We start from the raw sequence: 23,252 nt of genomic DNA, 5'->3' as shown, positions 1-23,252 counted from the left end.
CTGCTGGCCACCAGCCTAGCCAAGCAAAGTGATGACTGAGGGATGGCAGTAAAGCTTTATTAGTGCACTTCATGTTTTTGGATGAGTTCATGAAATGATTTCTCATCCACTAATTTTGGCAAATAGGGGGTGGGCTGTCATCTGAGCTCTGCAGTAGAAAACAGCACTTTGTTAATACCAAGCATTGGCTCCCCTGTTTGAATGATACTCAGAATTTCAGCTAAAATAATGTCCTCCGATGACCTTTGCCTGCTCTTCTCTTTATAAGAATTCCACAGAACTCTTTTGAATATGGATTTCCACTTAATCTTTGATACTTCCAGGCTCTTGGGTCCTGATAAATTTTAGAAACTGCCAAGTTTAAGTGAAGCTGTTTTTAACTTTCCTTTTATTTTGCTTTAAATATTTTTGGCAATGAATGACCTTTGAATACTTTTAAATGTTGCTATACAAACATAAACAGTGCTTTTACTAACACATTTTATAAATATTCCCTTTTCCGTAAATTCATAAATTGCTTTTGTCATGAAAATAGTAATATTTTATAGTATTTTAAGAGTAAATTCTAAGCCTTTAAGAACTTTTATGCCTACACTAAGGAAAATAGGACTAGAGACTTAAAATACATAACCATGCTACATTTATAGTGATTGTTATGTTCTCTGATTCATACATTAAAAACTGATGTTATTCCATAAAATTCTGACTGTATTTTTTAAATGTAATTGCTTATTTTGTGTAGGAAGTGGGAGGATTTATCCTTGAGGCAAATCACCACTGAATTGACCCATCCTTTTATCAACTTTATTTTTTTTAAGCCCAAATTCTATCAAAGCGATAACAGGTATCAGTTTCTTCCCTAAGTAATATATTGTACACTGTCTTTATTATGGTTTGGTGGCATTTTAGAATAAAGTCATAACTTTAAAACTTTTTTAAAGCTGCACTTTTAAGACTGATTATATACATGTCACAGAATCCAGAGTAGAATGAATATATGTTGGTATTGTTCTCCATTGCTTGAACTTCTCCATGTTACTTATGCTATAAATATTTTTGAGATATTCTCATCTTTGTGCATATTAGAACTTCTGAGACACTCTCATCTATATTCTCAAGATATTGGGGCAGAGGGAACATAGGAGAAAACTTGATCTCAACATTGGTGCAAACAGAGGTTGGAAAGCATTGCAGTGAACAATGCTAGTGAAGAGTAAGATGGACCTCCACATGGTGTTTTGCAGCAGGTTAAGAGTATAGCTTGGATAGTAGGAAATTCTGTATACAGAAGCCTTTGTACTTTGGAAAATAAGATTTCACATTGATCTTCATACTTGTTTTCCATGAATGCCCTGACAATGAGAGTTGGATACTCTGTTTTCTGTGTGGTGTTCAATTTTGCCAAAGCTTTATTTGACTCTTGGCACTAGTACCTTTCACGTCAGAATGCCATCAGCTTGTGGTGGCAGAACTTGGGAATAATGATAGGAATTGTGGCATGTTTTTTTTTCTCACTTACGTAGTTAAATCAGATCTTGCCTCAAGGCCTATTTTCTCCCTGTTTGTTATGTGTCACCTCTGAAAACATTCCCAGACGTTTAGTGTTCTCTTTGTTTACTCCTCAACCACTAGAATAAGGCAGCCTTGAAAATAAGCAGTCTTCCATTCCCTAGTTGGGTGAGACTATCCGAAAAGCCTTTGAACATTTTCTTAGTGAAATGAAGAGGAGTCCTGTTCTCTGCAGTGGAGGATTTTGAGACAAGTGGCTCCACATTCTGCTCTTGGAATTTTAACTTAACTACTAATTAGCAATGGCTCTCTCCAGGTGAAATGAAAACAAGTTAATGAACATAAAACCAACTTATTAATCCCCGTTTCTTAACTTTTAGGAGCAACTGTGTTTTTAGGAAATTTGTAGGGCATTTTCTTTCTGAATTTGTGTTCATTGAGTCTAGTGATATTTGGAATTACACAAAAATACAGAGGTATTAGTGAATGAGAATGACCAGCACAAATTGAATGGATCAATGCAGCTTTTTTAAATAGGGCTAAGTGTATTTGAAAATGAGTTTTAGATAAATGACATAAATAGAGACTCAAATGATTAGCACCTACTTTTTTCAAATATCAAATAGAGTAAATTATTTATTCTTTTTTGTTTAATATAAAATTTTTAAAAATAACTCATAACTCAGCATTATAAAAGTCTTCATTCTTACATTGCATTGAATTATCCCTCTGTAAACAAAAGGAGCCACTTTACCAGCTGTGTTCCCACATTTGCCTTCTTACTTATCAATCTTGCCCTCCCTGCCCAACCTACCGTTGTTTCCTCTTTTACCAAGTAGCACGAACTGGGGAGAAGTTCTGCTCACTTAATAATCGTAATAATAGCTAATGTTGTTGAGTGTTTAGTATGTACCAGGCACTTCATCTCAAAGCATCTGCCTGTCTAATTTAGAAATATCAAATATCTCCTAAGTGTAGGATGAAGAACTGTGCAAAGTGAGGAACATCCTGTCACAGGTCTTCACTTGGGAAGAGCCAGGTGGAAAGGACATCAGTTGTCCTTCTAGCCCAGGACAACTGGAAATTACAGCCCACCAGGTAGACTGCTAGAGTTGCTTTGAATGACCTGTGCTCAAAAGAGGTTATTATCATCAAGTTTGCAATCATAAAAAAATTCTAAACTAGATTCTACCTTTTCTAAAATATTTGCATAATGGCTAATGAAAATGGTAAAAATGAGAGAAGCTTGAGTATTCATTAGGTCAGCCTAAATTACACCTTGATTTCTGGGAACTTTGGTCTTGTGAACACTAAAATAAGGTGACTCAGGGTCACAACTGCTGTTTTCTGTACCTTAGACTTTAGAAGTTTACACATGTCTGCATGTGCATAACATAAACCAAGGCATTCCTGCTTTTGCCTTTGAGGCAGGAAGAGCTATGGTAAGATGTGCCTAGAGGTCCTACCCTCTCCTCCCAGCATGGGATAGAAACATTTCTTAGAGTGGTAAAAATTCTCATAGACTGCACAAAATTAGCCACAGCTAATAAAATAAAGGTAGTCCTTGGTTTATGAACATTTGTTTTATAAACACACAGAAATGGTCACTGCCTTCCACCCAGTCAGTCTATGAATGGTTAGAATATTTTATTTTGTTTATGAAAAATCATGGAGCTTTTAGGTAACCTTTAGGTTCAAATAGGAGGAAATAAGGAAAAGACTAAATTCCTGTGATTTTTTTTAAATCCAGATAACAAACCACTAATGGAATAAGATATACTAATAATGGAGAAGACAATAAATAAATCTGTCAAATTGGCAAAGATTTTGAAACGTCATAATAGCACATGTTAAAAAGAAGAAATGAGTACTGATGGGAGTATGCAAGCTAAAACTTTGAGAAAATAATTTAATCGTATGTATCAAGATTCCTTAAAAAAAACTGTTCATGTCTTCTAGTGATTGTACTCTAAAAATTTATCCTAAGGAAATACTATAAAATGATTACAAAACATTTAGATGCAAGTATATTAATTATAATAGGATTTGTAATAATGAAATTGGATGCAATTTAAATGTCTAACAATAAAAAATATTTACATAGATAATAGAACATCCAGAAAATGAGATATGCAACTATTAAAATTGTGTTAAGATAATAATATGGGGAAATGTGAAAAAGAAGGATATATACAGACGCACGTACACATCCAAAGTATGATCCCATTTTAAATACGAACAGAAAAAGAAAAACACTGGAAAGAAATTCTAAGATGATAACTGGTTTTCTCTGGGTATTAATGGGTGATTTTTAAAAATAGGTGGGGTATGGTGGCGCACACCTATAATCCCAGCACTTTGGGAGGCCAAGGCAGGATGATTGCTTGAGGCCAAGAGTTTGAAGGTAGCCTAGGCAACATAGCAAGACTACGTCTCTACAAAAATAAAAAATTTGTAAAAATTAGCCAAGCGAGGCAGCATGCACCTGTAGTCCCAGCTACTCAGGAGGTGGGAGGATTGCTTGAGCCTAGGAGTTTGAAGCTGCAGCGAGTTGATCATGCCACTGCACTCTGGCCTGGGTGATAGAGCAGGAATCTGTCTCAAAAAAAATAAAGTTATTTAAGTGAAGGAATCAAACTATGAAAAGTGGGAGAAACTTAACAAAGTTAACCCTAGACAGTGTGTGACTGTACTATGTGGTGTCTTCCTCCAACTAAATGTCTTCTCTGATCTCAAAAAAATTCAACATCATATGGGTTAACATGGGTAAAACTCTTCTCTTTTAAATAAATTAAGACAACTTGATTTCCTCCTGATGCCTCAATGAGATCATCTTATCCCAGGAAAGGGAATTACAATTTAGGGTAAGAAATATTTGGGGGACAGGAGCCCCTTAGTGTCCTGCATGAGACCAAGGGAAAGTTTGGAGGTGGCCTGAAGGTGGGGGCAGAGGCAGAAGCTGAGGCTGGGGAGCCCCAGAGAGGGACGACCCTTCCTCCTCCTCCTCCTGATACCACCTTAAAGTCCTTTCCTTTGAGGACTCAGAACTGAAGTTTTAGTTTAGTGACATTATGAACTAAATATACTTTTGTGGGCTGGCCTAGCAATATATCATCAAGTTTTTTTGTTTGTTTGTTTTTCTTTTTGTTTTATGGAAATGGTCCTTGGATTGAAACGACTAACCCCCAAAGGACTTTGGAGCCCTTTCCATTTGCATCCTAGTTTGCCTGGATTAGTGCTGCTCTGACAGTGATCTTGGTGAGGCTGCTCTTCATAATATAATATGAGCTGGGCCTAAATGAAAACCTGCACAGCACAAAACAGAGGGTAAATTTCCTTCCACACATCATCAACGCAGATAGGAGTGTAAGCTCCATGACGGTGGACAATTTTGTCTGTTTAATCTTCGTAGTATCCCCTAAAGCAACCTTGGAACATGAAGATACTGAGTATTTGTTGAATGGCTGCTGTGCATGGAGCCCTAGCACAGCTGCTCGCTAGTTAACAGTGGCATTAGAGACACACAAAGATTATAAAACACTTCTATTTCTAGAAAGTCATCTACAGTTTTGTGCGTTTTTCTTTTGGCTGGAGAAGAGGGCCGGGAGGTTGAGTGTGGGGCCAGATCTAGGGGGAAAAGGTCAGTGACTGCAGGGACCTAGAGGTTGGAGAAGCTCTTCTGGAAGGAGGAAGTGCTGGTGACAGAGAGGAGCCATGGTCAGGAGCTGGGTGAGCTGTTGACCAAGGTGGAGGTTATGTCGGGCTATTCTGACACGTTGACCTTAGCCACAGTTCCCAGACCACTACTTAACTTGCCTTGCCAAGACACAACTGCCATCCAAAGCCAGGAGTAGCACCCAGCTTGAGTTTTGTTTAATCATTGTTTCATTTTATTTTTGTGTGTTTTTTTGTTTTTATTTAATGATGGTGGGGGTGAGGCAGGGAGAGACCATTTATATTTTTTTTCTACTTTGTCCATTTATCTTCCTGAGGGTGTCCTACAAAACATAAACCACATGTGGTTTTTATACCCCAAATTTTTGTGGTTTGTTATTCCCAAACTAGTCAATATTTAAATGTAGTCATGGAGCTGCTTTTTACATAAGCCACCAACTGATCATTTTGTTGGAATGGATCTGAAACAGAATGAAATGGTCCAAGTCTTTGGATTAAGCAGCTTCCGTGTTGTGGGGAAATGAGTCAACACGGAGCAGAAAGAAAATAAAACCCACACAAAATGGTGGGGAACTGGTCACTTTCTGATCACACATTTTCTGATCCTACCACCACCCCTGCATACGTATTTGGAGTTAAAGGAACAACATATGTGCACATGCTCCAGCAGGAAGCATTTTCCTTTGTCTATCCTGTGGCCTGATAGGGTATTGACCCCGTCGAGGCAACCCGAAAGTGTTTTTCCAACAATCTGTTTCCCCGGTCAGTCATTTGAAGAATCCAGAGAAGCTGAATGAGAGGAGGGAAGTTCTTGGAGGGAATCTGGGGTCATTCGAGTAGAACAAATTCTGTTCTGGCCAAGCCACTGAGAAAAGCAGGATCTGCTGAGAAACAGGAGAACGAATCACCCATGCCTCTGTGATATGTTTGGTAACAAAATGTGAAGCCCTTTCACAGGATCAGAGGTGAGTAGCTGTGGTGGTCTCCACTGCCCAGGCTGGATGAGCAGAATCGTCTGATTGGCCTTTCATGACTTTAAACGGAGCTCAGGCACATGTAGACATCCCAGGACCACCAGAAGCAGTGGCTCCAAGCCCCGACTGACCCCGTGCCCACTTGTAATAACAGTATTTTCTAATGCCCTCTTCACAATCTTCAGTGAACCTTCACAAATAAAATAATCTGACTTCACACACAATTTCCCTCCAAATCAATGTAGTCTTAATTTAAAAGAGAAATGAAAGTAATTTATTATAAAATAACTTCAGTTTGTAAGTGATCAGGTACAACTCATCAGAAAACAAAAGTACATGGTCAGGTGTTTGCGTGTATGCGTAGGATCACGGTGGGTGTGACAGCTGCCATTGCAGGCTCTCTTGAGTTAAAGACTTCAGTAACACCATTGACATTGTCCTTGGGCTCATGATTTTCCAAAGGGGCAACTAACTCTTGGTAAATATGTGAACAAAACAAAGTATTTCATTTGTATGACATTTGCATTACCTGAAAATACAGGGAATGAATACAACAGTGCAATAACTATTTTGAGTTTATATATAAATTGGAGTTAAGGTCTAGGCTCAGATAACTAGAAATAGTTTTTTCAACCACATCAATATGTAACAGGACCTTTGAAGGTCCTGTGGGACAATTCTTTACTGAGTGAGACGGTGTGGTACATTGCAGATCATCTGAATCCCAGGAAGGCCCCCCATTCTTATGGCACTCACAAATGCCCACCATTTCCTGTCCACCTGCAGAGTAGTTGGGTCTGCCTCTCCCAGGCAGCTGCACTAGCCAGGCCTGGCTTATATGCAGTCAGAGGGCCCCTAGGGGAGTCTTAGGTCACTGAGCCCTTCCCACAGTGTTCAGATGGGTGGTGTCAGGCCCAGAGGTGCAGAGCTAGTTACCCTTGTTCCTGAGAATCCAAGGGAGGGGCCTTTGGTGTCCATATAGTTCTGTCCTCCAGCAGGTGATACTGAGTAGCCATTTAGCTACAGAGAAGTCTGAATAAGGAACAATATGGCTACTTTCACCAGCCCAGAAGTAATTGTAAAGGCCCATTCTGGCCTTTATACCTAATGATTAGCAACCATAGGGAACACACAGCTATCTTCATGCCAGCAGCTTCTCTCAGTGTGTGTGCACAAGTATGTACCTGGCAGGATGTGAAAATGGGGCTTTCCACCAGTTTCTCCCTTGGGTTGCAAGAAGCCTCTTTCTATCATTCACATGGGTTTTCCCCTGGGGGCCACTTGTATTGGATGCTGGTAACTGGGAAATATTTGCATTTTAATTAAATTACCTAAGACAAGATAGTGCTTAGAAAAAAAAAAAGAAAAAAACATGAATGGTCTTTCCACATGTGAAATCATTTTCTCTTCAAAGAAATAAGGCAAGTGATGTTCCAACCTCAGCACTTGTATTTGTTTGCTTTTTGTTTCTTGGTTTTTGCTGAGCACAAAACTGCCAAACTCAGCATGGAGAGGTGAACTTCCACGCTGTGTCCTCAGCATCTAGGGTACTGGCATCAGGCACACAGGGGCATAGAATGCAGATTTGTTGGATATGAGTACGTGAAGCCGTTATGGGACTGTCCTTTCTAGATAGTCCTGGGCCTCTCTTTTCTCACCCTAGTTTGGTTCCCCTGCCTCTTTTCCAAGTCAGTCATCTCACTATTTTCTAACTTATTCTCTCCCTGACACTGGCAAACAGCCCTGCGTGAGAAAGAGTTGTTAAATCTGTTGGCAGGGCCCCCATATTGTCTTTTTAAATGGCTGTCTTGTGTCAACCTGCTGGGAGAAGCAAGAGCCTCCCCAGGTCTTTTTGGAGGAGCAAATCTAACAATTTCCACTTTATCCTGGCACCTTCTTGCCTAGAGCCAAACGTGGAGCAGCATAATCACAACCCCAGGTTAAATGAAAGTTAGAACTAAACTTAGAGCTGGAAGCTTATAAAATTCACTTACAAATATTTTCAAGCACCTGCATTATGCCAGATACTGTTCTAAGTTGTTGGGGCAGCAGCAGTGACCAAGACAAACTCTGCCCTCATGGAGCTGCCTCTCTGGTGGGAAGAGCAGATCAGGCACAAATACTGCAGAACATGAGTGGAGTGAGGGGAGCAGCCAAGAGAACAGTGTCCTCAGAAGAGGGGACAGCAAGCACAAAATCCCTAAGGCAAAGAGATGGGGGGAGAAGGTAGGGAAAGAGGTCAAGGAAGGAGAGGGGAAGTGGGGGAGTGTCAAATCCTCGAGGACCTTGCTAGTCATAGCAAGGACTTTAGGTTTTACTTGGTATAAAATGGAAAGCCACTGAAGTGTTTTGAGTCCGTGAATGCTGTAGTTTGTATGTGTCCCTTGAAGTTCATTTGTCAGAAACTTAATCCTGAATGCAACCATGTTCAAAGGTGGGACTTTTTTATTTTATTTTATTTTATTTGAGACGGAGTCCTGCTCTGTTGCCCAGGTTGGAGTGCAGTGGTGCGATGATCTTGGCTCACTGCAACCTTCGCCTCCTGGGTTCACTCCATTCTCCTATCTCAGCCTCCCAAGTAGCTGGGATTACAGGCGCCCGCCACCACACCCAGCTAATTTTTTGTATTTTTAATAGAGACGGGGTTTCACCGTGTTAGCCAGGATGGTCTCGATCTCCTGCCCTTGTGATCCGCCTGCCTCAGCCTCCCAAAGGAGAGGTGGGACCTTTAAGAGATGATTAGGTCCTGAGTGTTCTGCCCTTATAAATGAATTAATGTCCTTATCATGGGAATAGGTTAGTTATCGCAAGAGTGGGTTCTTGATAAAAGGATGAGTTCTGTTTCCTTCCTTCCCTGTCTCTCATTGTGCATGCTCTCTTGCCTTCAGCCATGGTAATGACACGGCAAGAAGGCCCTCACCAGATGTGGCCCCTCGACCCTGGACTCTCAGCATCCAGAACCGTATCTGGCCTTTTCATAAATTACTCAGTTGCCAGTATTCTGTCACAGCAGCACAAAACAGACTAAGGCGATGTATTTTTTCTGAGCCCTTAATTTAAAACTTCTATACTGCAGTATCTCTTCACATGTGGTACTAGAAGTGTTAGCACTAAGACCTTGGGAAAGAGAAGCCAATTTAGCTCTTCTACTGGCCACAAATCCAACAATACCTAGTCAATTCCTTGTTTTAAGAGATGGCTTCAAGTAGAATAAACTCTTCCTAAGAATTTATAACTATAAAGCGCAGAGTTGGCTCTAGGTGGACCAAGACTTTTCCGGGACTGACATTGATTGAACATCTGTCAAGTGTCATTCAGGCATCCTGCCAGCATAAAAGATGAGTAAGATGGGGCCTGCGCGTCAGGCCGTCACTGTCTAGAGTTGTGTTGCCCAGTGTGGTAGTGGCTCTGGAGCACTTGAAGTGCTGCCAGTAGTAAAGTAAACACCAGTTTCTGAAGACTTCTTGTGAAAAAAAGAGTATAAAATACCTAATTCATAGTTCTTTTCAAATGTTTAGTACATGTTATAAAATGATACTATTTGGGGGGATTTTCATTGGTTTTTTTGATACTATTTTTGAAGTAGTGTGTTAAAAGAAAATATTACAATCTCACCTATTTATTTTTACTATTTCTAACATAGCTCGTAGAAAATATAGAATTGCACACGTAACTCAAATTATATTTCTACTGAGCAGTGCTGATCTAGAAAAAAGGGTCTGTTCTTTTGTTGGTTGGACTTTTATTTTTACTTTTTTATTGCCACTAATAATGGGTGTTCAGATTTTGAGAGTTTACTCCTTTTCTGGGAAGAACCACTTGTTCTTTGACCATTGTAGGGGAGCCCTCATTCTATCCAGTTTCTCCAAGAGCAAAAGAAATTATTTTGAGAAGTAAAAGGTAACTTCTGTAACTTTGTAAGTTACCTCTACAAGTCTGAGCATTTTTACACTAGATTAAGCAAACCTCTTTAACAGCCTCTAGTGGATAAGGAAGGGAATGAGCCACAAGTCTTTTTTTTTTTAATGCTTTTTGTTATGGAAACATTTTAAATATATATGAAAAGTAGACAGAACTGTGAAACAAACTGCTGTGTACTCCTCACCCAGCTTCAAGAATGGCTATTTCGTGATCAATTTTGTTTCATTTGTACCCCTACCCACTTTCCCTCCTTTTCCATATTACTTTGGAAACAAGCCCAGGCATCATATTTCATCCACAAATATTTCAGTATATATCTCTAAAAGTGAGGGATTCTTTGTAAAATACAATATAACCACAGTAACATTATCACACCTAACAATTATCAATATCTTAATATCATTAAATATCTGAACAATATCCAAATTTCCAATTGCCTCATTTTTGTTTTTTAGTTTATTTGACTCAGGATCCAAGTAACATCTACATGTTGCCTTTTGTTTGTTTGTCTGTTTGACACAGAGTCTTGCTCTGTCGCCCAGGCTGGAATGCAGTGGCGTAATCTCGGCTCACTGCAACCTCCGCCTTCCGGGTTCAAGCAGTTCTCCTGCCTTAGCCTCCTGAGTAGCTGGGATTACAGGTGCACACCACCCCACCACGCCCAGCTAATTTTTGCATTTTTAGTAGAGACAGGGTTTTACCATGTTGGTCAGATTGGTCTCGAACTCCTGACATCGTGATCCGCCCGCCTCTGCCTCCCAAAGTGCTGGGATTACAGGCGCGAGCCCCCACGCTGGCCCACATGTTGCTTTTGATTGCTGTACCTCTTGAGTCTCAGGCTCCCCTCGCTCTTACTGCATTGGCTTCATGCTCAGTCTCCACGTCTATAATGTGGGTATAATACTGCCATTCCAGCCCCACACCTCTAATGTGGATAACATACTACCAATTCAGCCCCACACACCTTAGAATAAGTCTCACTACATCTTGGTTCAAAAGTAGTCTCTGAACCAGTCACTGCAGCCAGGGAACCCAAGGCTCTAATTAGCCAGGGCTGGTCACTTTCCATTCCTGGAGTCAGAGTAGAGTTACTCCAGATCTGGATCATAATCCCAAAAGACACAGTCCAGAACACCATAATCCCGAATGTTGAAATTCCCAAAGATGAAAATCCCTAAAGCATAAATCTCTAAAGTCTAAAATCCCGAACATCTAAAATCCCCAAAATCACAATCACAGAATAGCTGCATCATGTTAGGCCAGCTCTTTGGACTATCTCCATGCAATTGCCCATAATCTATCCCCATAATACCCTTTTCATATGTTGAATTTTCTTTTTAGTTCTTTTTCTTATTTTAGTTTTTTTTCCACTATTTTAAAGTTTCAGCATGATTTTTTATAATTCACTATGCCATCTATTTCATCTTTTCCTCATTTCCAATACTGGACATATACATTGTGTAGAGACTTTTGGAAAATTCTAATTCATTAAATGCCTTTTTTGCAAATTTAACTCCATAAAAATGCATCAGCACAGCATTGACTTTGTGTGTAAGCATTGCGCATATACATAAAAATGTTGAAACATCCTCAATAAATGAAGAGATGGCCTTTTATACAAATCTGTGTTTGTGAAGAAAATTTCTTGAGATCTCAGCTCTTTGGACAACTGCCTATGTGGTAACTGCATGGCACAGTTTTTTATTGATCTCATCAAAAGATTCTTTGTCACAGTATTTCAGATGACCAAATTTATAAAGCTGGGCACAAATAATACCAACTGTAGTGATATGCATTTGTACACTTCCCTTCTTGCCCTATTTCTTTATGAATACAGATGTCTGCTTATAACTTCTATACCTGTGCTACTGTCGTTAGACTACCTGAGTGTTTATGCTTGCAAAAATATTTGTGTTATTATTGTCTATTTTATTGTGTAAAATGGCCTATGAAGTGTTCTGTCTTGTTTTTGTATGTTTCTTAAATAAATCCTCCTTTAAAATGTAAATAAATATCTTTCAAATAATTCTCTATTATTTCTTCCAGAATTATATTTTCAGGATTTTGATCTTTTGGGATTTCAATATTCAGGATTCTGGTGTTTGGAATTGTGTCTCTCAGGATTATGATCGGGTCCCTCCCCACTCTATCTAATGTTAGTATGCCGTAGAGAATTTGGGTTTTCCAACCCGCAAGTCTCCAAATTATTTGACTCTCACCCATCTTGGTTGCAGATCACAGCCAAAAAAAGGCCTCTCTTAACAAAGCCGTATTTTTTCCCTCTGTGCCTCTAGTCAGTTTTGAGCCTACATTTATCTCTTTCCTGTGGATCTTACTAAAAGACACAAGAAATAGCCAACACACTGCACCATTCTAAATGTTTTTCTAGTGAATCCATTAATGGTGTACCATGAGTAGGCTCCTGTCTCAGACTGAGGAGTCAATAGGTGGCAGCATAACTAGCTATTTTGTTGTCACTTAACAAGGACTGCCAATGTTCCAGTCCAGGCCAGCCTGCGCTAGCCTTCCCCAACCTCAAATCAGCCAGTTGCACATTTTAGGCTTAGTCACATTCAACACTCACTTCTAGTACCAATTCCTTTATCACTTAAGAGTCTTTGTATTGCTAATGATAGAAAACGTGACCATACCAGCTTAAATAAAATAGATACTTTATTTGCTAATATAAATTAAAGGTCTAGAAAAAGGCCATCTTCAGTTATAGATAGATTCAGGGCTCAACCAACACCAGCAGCACTTGGTTTTTCTCCGTCTTCCAATTCCCATTTTGTTGGTCTTGGTTTTAGACCCCATGTGGTTAAAGGATGAGTGCAGCAGGCCCATCCCCTACATCCTCAACAGATCTGGTTCCAGTCTCATCCCTCAGGGATAGAGCTCGCCTCAGCCTACAAGTTTCCTTGATTCTGATGATCACAAGCCATCACCAGAAGTCTCTAGGGCCAAATGAATGCAAGGCTCTGATTAGCCAGCCTTGAATCACATGCTTTTCCTCTGTCTGGAATGGGAGTGAATGCCTCTGGATGCACATGGTTTGAGAGTGAGCGCGGGATGATTCTCCATACAAACAAATGGACGTGATTATAAGTAGGGGGAATGGTTGCTGAGCTGCCAAAACACAACAGAATACACTGCAGACTTTTCCCCAAGTAAGATTATATCAATTTATATTAACGGTGCAGAATACTACAAGTTTGTTTTTAATTCATCTATGTTTCTGAGATTATTTTTAAATGATCAACCCTGTATGTAGCTGTACTGATAATTACGTGGTGGAGAGGATTATTCCTTTGTTTCTGCTCTTTTAAATCAAATAATTCCCATATTTTAACATTTTGAACATAGATTCTTACAACTAATGCATATCTTTAATCTGGTAGTGTTTCTTTTTCACCCTAAAAATCTGTAAGGGGTCATTCTGCAGTATAAGAAGGAATAATGTAAGTTTTAGAACTGCGGGATGCAGTATTATAAAACACCTTTCCACTACTGGGGAAATACTGCACCATAACAGGTAGTCATGGAAACACAACGTGAAAAACCAGAATTATTAAAAACTTATGTTGCCATATTTTACACATGCCACTGTTGCACTGATTCAGTCCATGTTGACTGGGGGCCACGGCAGGAGACTGTGATTCTTCAACACTTTTTCTACACTGGCTAGACCTACATTATTGTTTTATAATCTTCTGCCTGCTCTTGGTTTTTTATTTCTATAGATTAATATGGAGGATTCTTTATGTGATTGGTCTGCGAGCCTATTGGTTATTGTTTTACTCTGTCATTAAGCTCAGACTGATGCATATTAAATGGGAAAGAGATACGCATTTAAAATTCTCTTTAAGTCCAGAATTGTGATTGTCTTTATTCATCCAGGCTTTCAATCCACTTATCTCAGCCCTTTGGTTATAGTATAACAACCTCTCCCATCCGCATCACAGCCTTTCTCTCCACCCTCTTTCTTCTGCCTCTTCTTGTACTTACAGAAAGGAGGTAGGTGGTATCACCCGAACCTGAAATGAGGCTGAAGACATTAATGGCGCTGGACAGTGGAGTGGAGCCCAGGCTTTGGCCACTGCTCTGCTGCTGCCAGCTGTGTGACATGGGCGGGATGCCTAACTTCTCTGGACCCCTGTTTCTTCCTCTGTAAGTGGTGATGTAGACTTTGATCTCTGCAAGTCTCCTGCAGCCTTAAAGTTCTTTTCTTTTTAAAGAACGTGGCTGCTGGAAAAGCTGACACTGAGCTGAGAACTCCGCTTCACTGAGGAAGGCCAGACAGCACTGTTATATCCAGCACCTGTGGGTCATCCACTGCAGAGGTGGCTTCCAAAGCCTCTGAGGTCAGCAGTGTTGTTGTAGCTCTCCTCTACCCACCACATGATCTCTCCCCATCTCCAGCTTTTCTTGCCTTATTTTCTTTATCTTTTTATTTCCTCCCCTTCCTTTCTGATTGTTCTATTTGTTTTCCATTTTCTTAATCCATTTTTCTCTTCACATTGCCCAATGGTGTAAGCCACCTGCACTGCATAAGACTCTGCCTGCACTGCCAGGCCCACTGATGGGCCAAGGCTTTTACCTGCTGACCTTTTCTCTGGAAAATTTCCCTTTAACAGCTTCTCCCAAGAAGGCTTAAGTCTAGTCTTGGCATTTGTTATTTACCATTTCAGGGGGAACAGTCTTAAGCTTTTAAAGGAACATTATGCTGGGCAGCGTGGTGGTTCACGCCTATAATCCCAGCACTTTGGGAGGCTGAGGTGGACGGATCACTTGAGGCCAGGAGTTGGAGACCAGCCTGGCCAACATGGCGAAATCACGTCTCTACTAAAAATACAAAAAAAAAATTAGCCAGGCGTGGTGGTGCACGACTGTAGTCCCAGCTAGGGAGGCCAAGACATGAGAATCGCTTGAACCTGGGAAGTGAAGATTGCAATGAACCAAGGTCATGCCACTGCACTCCAGCCTGGGTGACAGAGTAAGACTCTGTCTCAAAAAAAAAAAAAAAAAGGAACATTATACTATAGTAGAATTTGTAAGAAACATTGATTTTCTTTTTCATTCAACAAACACTATTTTCAAACACCTGCATTAGATGCTGAAGCAACAGCAGAAACAAGATGGACAAGGTCCCTGCTCTCATAGAGCTTGAATTCTAGTGGGGAGAAACATACAAGTAAATAAACAGATAAATAAGACAGTGTCAAGCGGTGATGCGTGCTATGCATAAAAGAAAACAGAGCAGAAATGGGTCATGAGGGAGAGCATTTTTGCTGACATTTGAAGAATAAAAAGGAACAAAAAGATGAGTGTACCAGGCGAGAGTACCAGGCTTGCAAGTAAAAGGCCTGAAGATGCAAATGAGCTTGGTGCATTTAAGGAACAGAAAGATGTGGAAGGTAAATTAGCAAGGCAGAGTATTACTTGAGATGAAGGCAGAGAGTTAAGGAGGGGCCAGATCTCGTGGGTCCCTGTGGACCTAAGAGTTTGGACTTTTTAAGTGAAATGAGAAGTCATTGGAGGGTTTTAAGCAGGGGAGGAACATTATCTAATTTATGTCCTAACATGCATAGTAGACACGTGATAAATGTGTCCAAAGTTGACTGTAGGAATAGACTCAAACTACACAACTACTCCCTTGCATGTCTTGGGGACTGCAGCCTTCTAGGTGACATACTCCCTTCTAAGTGAGCTTTTCCTAAGGTAGGGGTCTCCAACCAGTCTATGGCCCCTTAGGAACCAGGCCACACAGCAGGAAGTGAGCAACTGGTGAGCGAGCGTTCCCTCCTGAGCTCTGCCTCCTATCAGATCAGCTGCGCATTAGATTCTCAGAGGAGCAAGAATCCTAAAGTGAACTGTGCATGCAAGCTCCTTACGAGAATCTAATGCCTGATGATCTAAGTTGGAGCAGTTTCATCCTGAAACCATCCCCACCCCCTGCCCCCACTGCGTGGAAAAATTGTCTTCCACAAAACCGGTCCCTGGTGCCAAAAAGGTTAGGGACCACTCCCCTAAGGGATGGAAATAGCCATGAATGGTATGTGTACTGAGAGAGAGAGAGAGATAGCTAGAGAGAGAGAGAGAGAGAGAGTGTGTGTGTGCGTGTGTGTGTGTGTGTGTGTGTTTGGGGTGTCTTACTTAGAGAACTTCAAAATAATTCTGAAAATACGTAGAGAAATTGTCATATCGCCCATGTTCTCTTTTTAGACCCAACTATAATTAGACTTCCCCAAAGATTCACTCGGGCATTTACTTAATAGTTGATCAAGTTTTCTGTTTTCCTGAGGGTTTGTATCGGGGGAAGTGGCTGATAGCTGCAGGCCTCCACCTCTGTCCAGCCCCATGCCTGCAGGTATTTATTTGTGTACTAAGTCACGGGTGGACACCAGGCCAGAGTTAGACAAGAGGCGGTCCCTGCCTTCAAGGGGCTCCAGGCAAAGCAGAGGACTCTCAGTCACTTATTCTTGGGTACTCCACTCCAGGAACTGTGCCCATGGCCTGGCATCATGAATCTGCTCATGCAGTTAGACTCCTATCTCAGGGAATTTTGAGTTTAAAAGATCCTTAGACATCATCTGTCCCAGTACTCCCCAGTAGGAGCACTTCTGGTATTTTGGGTGGGATTGTCATAAGCACCATAGGAAATTTCCCATTCCTGGCCCCACCCACTGAATGCTACAGGCCCCTGCCCCCACCATTCCCACTCACTGCTTACCACCCCCAACAGCTACCTGAGTTGAAAATTACTCATCTAGCCCAGTTCTATCACTTTACAGGTAAGGCAGTGTTAGACAACATACGTTCTTTTCATGCCTCTGGCCTCTGATCCTAGCAGAATCAGGACCCAACATTCAGATTTTACAATGAAGCTAGTTTCTGAAATATGCCTCTCTTTTAAATTCTTCGACTGTTACTGTTTTCTCAGAGTTATATGCTATGTGTTGCATATGTAAGTCTGAACCTTTAAGATGGGTTAAGAAAAAATTATGAGCATTTTCAGATCGTTCTATACATAACTCAAGGTTTTGATAAAATGTTTTCTACATGTATTCCATTGCCATCCACCTCTTGAGTTCTTTAATAATGAGAAATCTGACTTTCTTCCTTCTGCCCTCTTTATCTCTATGCTTTTGTCAAGCATCTTCTAGGAGAGTTACTGTTATCCCATTAAGTGTGGGGGACAGAAACATTTGGCATAGAAAGCTATGGATCTGCAACTGACTTAAGCTGTATATTATTACCCTGACTTGGGCACCAAAATCACGTTTCAAAACTCATTTGCTGCCAAGTATGGTAGCTGAAGCCTGTAATCCCAGCAATCTGGGAAGCTAAGATGGAAGGATCACTTTGAAGCTAGGAGTGCAAGACCAGGCTGGGCAACAAAGCAAGATCCCATCTCTACCAAATATAAAAATAAAATAAATTAGCCAGGTGCAGTGGCATATGCCTGTAGTCTCAGCTACTCAGGAGGCTGAGGCTGGAGGATTGCTCAAACCCAGGAGGTCAGGGCCACAGGGAGCTATGATTACGCCACTGCACTCCAGCCTAAGTGACAGCAAGACTGTCTCTAAAAAAAAAAGAAATAAATAAAACAAAACCAAAAAAAGAACCTCATTTGCCTTCATACACCTGACCTGCTCTCTTTACCTGCATTTGTAACTTTCTCCCCACACACTTGAATGCCCTGTAAATGAGAAGAAGCCCTTAGCCTAATGAAGCGATAAGGTAAGGTAGGTAAGAGCTTTTCTTTCTTGAGTGACTCTTTTCCCTATTACTCAATGGAATAGTCAGTATTTACAGTGATACTTTCAAATATAATTTTCCTAAAGGAATATCAAGTTCCATGAACAGTTATTTTTGTGGGAATATCTAGAATAAAGTTGGACTCTTCACTGAGTGGAGGTGCTCATCTCCTCTTGTCACTGTACCAAATAGCTGTGTATTACACCTTGTGGGGAGGAGAAACATTTAATTTTTTTTAATTTAGGTTTTTTTCTTGCTTGCTTCTTAAGCAAAACCAATCTAGTTTCTTTTTCTGCAGCAAAGGAGGAAGGAACAAACAACAAATTAATCAGACAGGAAGCGAATAACCGCAGAAGGACGTCTGCCTCTGACTCAGTATGTCACATTTAACAAGAGGCCAGAGCTTGTCCAAAATGGCTGTCCAAAAACGACCCCACACTTGTGTTAGAAGATGATACCTTTTTCAGGGACAGTTTTCTCTGTTGGCTCCTGTCCCGCTGGCCCTCTGTCTGCCTGTGTCCCTGACCATGGCTCCCTGCAGTACCCTTTAACGGTAAGAAAAATTATATTCAAACTAAGTTTATTTCATTTATCAGCTACAGGGAAGAACTAAATGGCTTTTAATGGACCATAGTATGTCGAGATAAAGTTGTTTAATTTTTCTGTAGAGCACCATGTGAGCTATTCCTGTTGCCCAGAATGCTAGTTTCACCACTATGGTGATTGTGAATGATTCATAACTTATGCTTTGAGCCAAAATGTAAGCAAGATTTTCAATAGAATTTTTTTTGACCACTGGACAAGTTTGGATCCACAGGAATTTATTTTCCCATTTAAATTGGGGGCTTATGTCGGTAAATATATCCTTTTGATGTATGATACAGTTGTCCACACAACTGCCTTTGAATCTTTGGTGTGGCCAGCAACAATAAGTGCTTTAAAGTACAAGGAGCCATTGGAAGCTTCAAACGAAAATACCATGGAACTAAGCTGTTGCAGTTCTGTTGCTGCCAATGTGCTATTTAAGTTCAAAACTCAAACTAAACCATTTCTAAGCAGAGTCTTTTATAATACGATTTGTCTTTTAGAATAAGTCTATTCCTGTTATAACAGTGTGTGCACAATTACTATCGCAAATCAAATTCTACAGCATTAGTTATAACTTTATGTTTAATATGATTAATGTTTTGGCATAAAATATTGTGATTTTTAAAATTTCAAGCCATCTACTCAGAGACTTATAGAGCAGAACTAAGGAAACTTTTTACATTAAAAAACTTTTTTCTAGAATATGTAGGAAGAAACAATTTGACTTATGTTCCTTTCTCCCCGTGAAGAAATATAAAATAAAGCTTTAAAAAACTCAGAAGGCACATATAACTTTAGTCACTAAGTACAAGTTTTTTGTTTTCTTTGTTTTTGTATTTTTAGTAGAGACAGGGTTTCATCATGTTGCTCAGGCTGGTCTCAAACTCCTGACCTCAAGTGATCTGCCTGCCTCGACCTCCCAAAGTGCTGGGATTACAGGCATACAAGTTATTTTAAATAATTTAATGGCATAACTAGTATATGTAGTAGAGAATGGAGAGGTGGTAAATGAAAAGGCTACTGAAAGATTCTAACTAAGCAAAGTAAGACAGCTTGGTAGAGAGCAAGATGAAAGACTGGGGAAAGAATAGGACAGGACAGTGAGAAAGGAAGATGAGAAACTGGGAAAAAGTTCTGAGGTTGATCTGTGTGGAAATCATACTCTTACAATTCACTTGGACTACAGTGCTATGTGTTAACTTTATCAAGCTTTGTTCTTCTGAACTGGAATATCATCATGTCAAAACTCTTCCTTTTATCAGTCTAAGGTCATTAAATGACTTACCTGAAAGTCATTTTTCACTAAGTCAGGTTTTCTATTGCTCTTTGAAAAGTTTATTCATGGGCTATTTGCTCATAGCACTTCAGCTACTCTAATATCTAACCTTGTAAGGGTTACACATACTCTGGGTGGACTGAAATATTCAGAGAACTCCCTGTGGTGAAAATTAGTTCCTGGGATCGAGCAGCAACTTCAGATCTGATCAAATTCTAAATCTGGCCTGTAGGCTGGAAGTTCCCCAACCTACCTAAAATATGAGATGAAGTGATATGATACTGAATTCCTGGACCCTTCAAGTTTTATGACCTTTTGAAGCCTTCTTAACATTTTATGAACACACATCATTTACTTTGGAAGTTTCTGGCTGTTTAAATTATGATATATTTTTGCTTTAAGGTTTGACTCATTTTGTCCAAATTGTTAAACACGTGCTTGTTGTTGAAAAAAGCATTTCTCCTGGACTGCCATAAATACCTCTGTCTGTCCTGAAAATTAAAACTGTAAAAAAATACTAGAATAAGGAATGCCTTAATCAGTATGCTTTTCTGAGAAATTTGAAATGCACTTTATACACATCTCCCTTCACCATTCACTTGTAATACGGAAGTTTGCATGGGTGTACACACGTAGGCTGATTTAAATCAGCTCATGGTTTCTCTTTCTCGTGGTTAAATAGGGGGAAAGACTGTGATATTTACTGACCACTTATTTTGTGTTACGTTCTTCACCTTTGCTTATTTTATTTTTTGAAAATGGCTAATACTTATTAAGCACTCCTTCATTTAACTCTTGAATAACCCTACAAAGTAAGTGCTATTATTTTGAAAACCGGACTTACATAAGCTAAGTAATTTACCCAAGGCCACCTAACAACTAAATGTGGAGGAAGTTATCTGAATTGTAAGAGCTTTTTTTCACAAGTGCAGCTTGGAAGCAACATTATAAATTGTATGATTTCTGTTTTTCTTTTTATTTTCTGTTTTTCTTTGTTTGTTTGTTTGTTTTTGAGACAGGGTTTTGCTCTGTCATCCACACTGGAGTGCAATGGCGTGATCACAGCTCACTGCACCCTCAAACTCCTGGACTCAACCAGTCCTCCCACCTCAGCCTCCCAAGTAGCTGGAACTACAGATGTGTGCCACCATGCCCAGTTAATTTTATATATATATATATATATATATTTTTTTTTTTTTTTTTTTTTTTGGAGAGATGAGGGTCCCACTATGTTTGCCCAGGATGGTCTCAAACTCTTGGGCTCAAGCGATCTTCCCACCCTGGCCTCCCAGAGTGCTGGGATTATAGTCATGAGCTACGACAACCAGCCAGTATGATTTCTTGAGGTGCTTTTCCGGCCTTGGGAATCTGAGATTACAAATGTTTTGCTTTAAATGTCACAGCAACAGTAAATATCTTTAAAACTAATAATCTCAAGTAAGATATTTTCCTTTTTAAGTCTTTTCACTTCTTCAGAGGTAAACTTGGTGACACTTCTGCTTATATCATAAAGCTGTACTTTCAATGATAAAATGAATACAGTATATATCAAGTGTGCTGACATATATGCTGTGTGTGTATGTGTGTGTGTGAGAGAGAAAGAGAGAGAGAGAGAGAAACAGTGGCACATCTTAATCCTCTGATAGAACTAAATGTGGTGATAGCGATTTAGGCAGATTTTAGCTTGGAGATTTGAACCCCTTAAAGAGATGGGAAGTATGGGAGAAAACCTGCTACTCTTTAATTATATGGATAAAATAAAAAATGTTTCCTTTCCCTTTCCTTCAGTTAAATAATGACAGGTAGGTGTGTCATTCAGCTCACCTTCATTTTCTCACTATTAAAAGGGTCTTCGATGTCTATGAATTTGTATTAATTTTAAAATTAAATGTGCACAATAGTGGATTAAAAAATAATTTTACTTCATAGCAACCTTTATTTCCCTAGCAGTACTCTTGCAGTAAAATTGTGTCCAAGCTCCTAGCCAGTCTTAATGATGTTAGAGATGCTTCAAAATTTCTTCTTTGAAAAACACCTTTCCTACTCCCCGCCAAAATAAATCACCTCCTTATCTAAAAGAACTATAAAAGAAGCATTTCTAGGTTCAGCAGACTTAAATTGACATTTACCATTAAGAAGACAACCTAATCAGACGTCGCTGAAGTATTGTTTTCAATGATGATTGACTGAGAAAAGAGCAGTACATTTTGAGAAATGAGGGATTCTGTATATGGCAAGCGTGTGCTCCACATTCAGCTCAAATGGAGACTAACAATGCATAAGAACCAACTGGGTGAGGCTGCTGATTTGCTAATAAAGCTGTTTTCCTCTTCTCTGCCTTTTGCTTCCTCTGGAGTCCAGCTGCCTTTTCTGTTTCCCCTCTTGTATCCATGGCTTATTGCTCTGAGCAAGGACCTTCAGCTTGGAGAGAGGAAGAGTAGCAATAATAGAAACGAACCTTTCTGCAAAGGTATTGAAAGTTTCTAAAATGGCCAGACCACATGCTGGGGGGAAGGGATGGTAGAGCTGTTGCACAGTGACTCGCGTCATAAAATAGAAACTCCAGGCAACTGCAGCTGTGAAAAGATTGTGTTAAAGAAACAGGATGACTGTGGTTTACTGCGAGCATCAATTTTCCTGTTGAGCATTTTTTACAGGAAGTTGAAGAACAAAGCCAAATTCATCTTAATTAGTTCTAATGGTTTTCAGATCTTAAATACATCCAGCTAAGTTTGCATCATGGAGAAGTATCTAAAGAATAGAATCAAGAATAATTGAGTAGGAATTCCAAAACGACATGCTTTTTAAAATTCACCGTCTTAGCAGCAATTTGAGTTTGCTCGATGATTTTATTTTTGCAGGGTGACTTGGAGTGGATTCACTGTCTTTGTAATGAATGCCCTTGCAGTTATTTTTTATGGTTGTAATAACTCAATATGAATTTAAAAACCTTTTCTCAGGAAAACACTTTTGTGTTACATGTATTATAAATTTTGTTCTGTTAATTTTTTTTGTCATACAATTGTCTGTATATGTGTATGTGTGACACAGAGAGAGAGAGAGGGAGAGAGAGAGAGAGATGTACATGTACTTATAAGCTGGAAGGACATGTATCAAAATAACAAAGAGTTACCTCTGGTTATTACCCCCAACCCTTTTTCACATAAAAATTAATTATTATTCAGTGCTTCCTTTAGTGGTTAAATACAACTTCAGTGCTTTTTTTTTTCATCTTTGTATATTTTTGTATTCTCTACAATACAAAAGGAAAAAAAGAAATCTCGAAGAAAACAACAACAAACAAAAAACTAACCTGAAGATGCCAAAAGCACTCAAGAAATACATAGATGAAAATGAGTTAAGAGCATTATATATAAAGTAAAATATAAATGAGTCCAGGCATGGTGGCTCATGCCTATTATCATAGCATCTTGGGAGGCTGATGCGGGTGGATCACATGAGGTCAGGAGTTCAAGACCAGCCTGGCCAACATGGTGAAACCCCATCTCTACCAAGAATACAAAAATTAGCCAAGTGTGATGGCGTGTGCC

General features: G+C 39.7%; 1 protein-coding gene across 3 annotated transcripts in view; it reads left to right on the top strand.

Moving 5' to 3' along the window:
- The window catches only part of WIPF1 (WAS/WASL interacting protein family member 1), a 123,314-nt gene that overhangs the window by 66,908 nt on the left and 33,154 nt on the right, over positions 1-23,252 (top strand). Inside the window, exon 1 of one of the 3 annotated variants that reach the window (XM_063695004.1) lies at positions 18,141-18,390. The exons of the other annotated variants lie outside the window; for them this stretch is intronic. The gene's annotated coding sequence lies outside the window, so the exon portion shown is untranslated. Of the gene's footprint in view, positions 1-18,140; positions 18,391-23,252 lie in introns of those variants that run through there. 3 annotated transcript variants of the gene reach the window in all.

This window comes from Gorilla gorilla, chromosome 11, assembly GCF_029281585.2.
Source record: "Gorilla gorilla gorilla isolate KB3781 chromosome 11, NHGRI_mGorGor1-v2.1_pri, whole genome shotgun sequence".
Classification (NCBI taxonomy): domain Eukaryota; kingdom Metazoa; phylum Chordata; class Mammalia; order Primates; family Hominidae; genus Gorilla; species Gorilla gorilla.
The sequence above is the reverse complement of the archived record's forward strand: the minus strand, read 5'-3'. Positions and strand labels throughout refer to the sequence as shown.